At 43.5% G+C, this 2,974-nt stretch overlaps 1 pseudogene; it reads left to right on the forward strand.

The window, feature by feature from the left end:
- The first annotated feature begins 363 nt into the window (after positions 1–363).
- On the forward strand, positions 364–1,615 carry LOC118584665 (annotated as a pseudogene).
- Positions 1,616–2,974: the final 1,359 nt, after the last annotated feature.

Below are 2,974 nucleotides of genomic sequence, written 5' to 3' on the forward strand. Positions count from 1 at the left end.
AACTCATCTGCTCCTGGTTGCTAGCCCAGATCTGCCAACCTTGGAGGGTGCCCTCTCTGTGTCCTTCTGGGACCCCATGCCACACCCTAGGCTCCACCCATCATGTCAGACAGTGCCACAAAATGACGATTTTTATAACTACCCACCCACTGGACTTGGCGAGAAAACTTTTTAAAGAGTCAGGAAGAGGAAGGGGGAAGAAAAGCAACAATGTGGATATCAAATAGACCACAAATCAAACCATTATATAAGGCTAGCCTTAAATGAAGGGTGAGAAAGAAAAGTAGGGCCACATGACCCAGTCAGGGAGTCTGGAGTCATGATTCATTCACTTACATCTCAATTTGACAGCTGAGAAGACGCATGAAAGGTGAGAGTTTAAAAAATGGCCCAAATATTATGATGAATGGGATGGGATAGGATGGGCAGAATGGCGTGGCCTGGGATGCCATGGATGCAATGGATGAGGTGGGCTGATGGGAAAATGTTGAGATCTGGGAAGGAAGGGTTTGTACAAAAGAGGTAGGCCTATAAGGCAGAGAGGCTTTATTTGTACTGAGGGTAGCAGAACATTCTTCAGAATTTCCTGTCCTCCTGACCTCTCCTCCAAGGTGATGATCTTAAGGCCACACCTCCAATGACACTGGAAACTGGCATACTCTACACAAGCAGTTTAACCACTAGCACCAGGCTTCTGGTTTAAGTCTCTCCAGGGAAGATATTTACAAACACACCAGGGTCATAGGAGTCACATAAAATGCTGCCTACGTTTTCAGTTCATTTTTTTTTTTTAAGCAAAAAAGTCCAATTCCTTTAAGAACTGCCTTTAGAAAGGGCTGAAGTGATGTCCAACAATGGCTACCCTCACCCTACCTGAGCTGGTGGTCTGGAAAATGAACAATTATTCTAGAATCTTAGTCCTCTGGGCTGCCTTTCTTCCCACCTCTTTCTGTATCTGCAGACCACTAGGTTGGGTAGAGTGAGGGTAGCAGTTGACAGAAGGCTCCTCTTGTGCTGTATCACCAGCATCTGCCCCACTTCACCCCACCCCACGTCACCCAGCTGATTTTCTTCATTCCTCTCCTCCCTTAGAGCAGAAAACGGGGTGAGTGTGTGGCACAGTGAAAAGGGGAATGACAGTGTCCCCACGAGACATGCAGAAAAATGCAGTTGCCCAAAGTCATTGAAGCTCTTTGTGGCACCAAAGCTGCCGCTAACACGGCAAGGGCGAAAGAGAGCTTTCCCTATTTCCCACATTTCCAGGTAGCTCGTTATACTGTGTGCACGGTGTATCTGCTCCTGAAACTGCTGGGCCGGCTCTTAGAAAGTTTCTTCTGCTGTTTGACAGTGATTGGGTTGAAAGGAGTGCAGCCAAAGCTGTAAGCAAAGGCAGCATTATGCTTCCAGACAAGTCCCAAGAAGGGCTGCAAGCAACAGTAGTAGCTGTAGGATTAGACATGAAAGGAAAGGATGCATATACTCAACCAGTTAGTAAAAGCTGGAGCCAGTTTTCCCAGAATATGGAGGCACCAAAGTCATTCTAGATGACAAGGATTATTTCTTATTTACAGATGATGACATTCTTGGGAAGTATGTGGACCCAAATCACTGCTGAAATGGTGTGACATGAACTAACTGCCCTTTCCACTGATGTTCTGAACTATTCATCTTGTAAATAATTTTCATGCCTCCCTTTCATATTAAATTGATGATACCCAAACAAAAGAAAGAGAGAGAGAGAGAGAGAGAGAGAGAGAGAGAGAGAGAAGGAAGGAAGGAAGGAAGGAAGGAAGGAAGGAAGGAAGGAAGGAAGGAAAGAAAAGAAAAGAAAAGAAAAGAAAAGAAAAGTAGAAAATTGTACAACTTGATATGGCTTGATGCAAGGGTGTATATGTTGGTGGACTAGTCCTCAGCACAGCAATGCTGGGATATGCTGGGACTTTTGAGAGATGGCAATTAGCACAAAATAATTAGATCACTGGAATATCCTAGGAAGGGATTCATGTAATTCTGGGAACACAGTTAACTGTTGGGAATGTGAATTGTTAAAAAGAAAAAGAAAGCAGGGATGGGGGCTCTATACTTTCTCATTTCCTGTCTTGCTATCCGACCTCTTTCCTCCTGCCATGATGCCATTTATCATGACATATTATATCTAGGAAGCCCTCTCTATAGGCAGATCCATGGTACCTTCCAATCCTGGACTTCTGATCTCCCAAACAGCAAGCTAAGAAAAATTTTCATTATAAAGTTCCCAGGCTTGGGTGTTTTGTTATAGAAACATTGACTAGATGAAAGCACACTTGATTAATAGGGTATTTCTCAGAAGTTTTGGATTTATAGGAAAATAGAGTGTAGTACATAGTTTCTACAGACCTTAATACCCAACTCCCTTTTGTTAATGCCTTAGACTAGTATGTCTCATTAGTTATAGTTCCCAAGCCAGTATTGGCATATTTTTATTCAATGAATGTTATATTTAGCCTCCAAGTTTCTACCTTAGTTTTTTTTTGTTGTTCCTTATTGTTTGTTTGTTTTGTGTTGGTTTTCCTTTCTGAATACCACATTACATTGAATGGTTTGTAGCCTCCTCCTGGATGGGACACCTTCTTAGCCAACACTCCTTATTTTGATGACCTTGGTGGTTCTAAGGAGCTTTAGGGATTTTGTAGACTGTTCCGTAGTCAGGCTTGGCTGATGTTCTTCTCATGTTAAGGTATCTGGGTTGTGGGGGTGAAGTGCCACTCTCAATTCTAGGCTGTCAATGTGACTCGCCCTGTTGATGCTGCCCATTGTCTAGAAAGGCATCTTGGAGAAGCAACTCCTCTCTCCCTTTCTCTACATCCTACCACTGCAGCCCACACTTGAGAAGAGGAGAGTTGGACTCCACCTTCCTGTATGACATGAGTCCTCTGGAATCCTCATGCATGCAAGTTCTGTCAATATCCCTGTTGTTTGTTTGCTTGGTTGTTTT

This window comes from Onychomys torridus, chromosome 5, assembly GCF_903995425.1.
Source record: "Onychomys torridus chromosome 5, mOncTor1.1, whole genome shotgun sequence".
Taxonomy (NCBI): domain Eukaryota; kingdom Metazoa; phylum Chordata; class Mammalia; order Rodentia; family Cricetidae; genus Onychomys; species Onychomys torridus.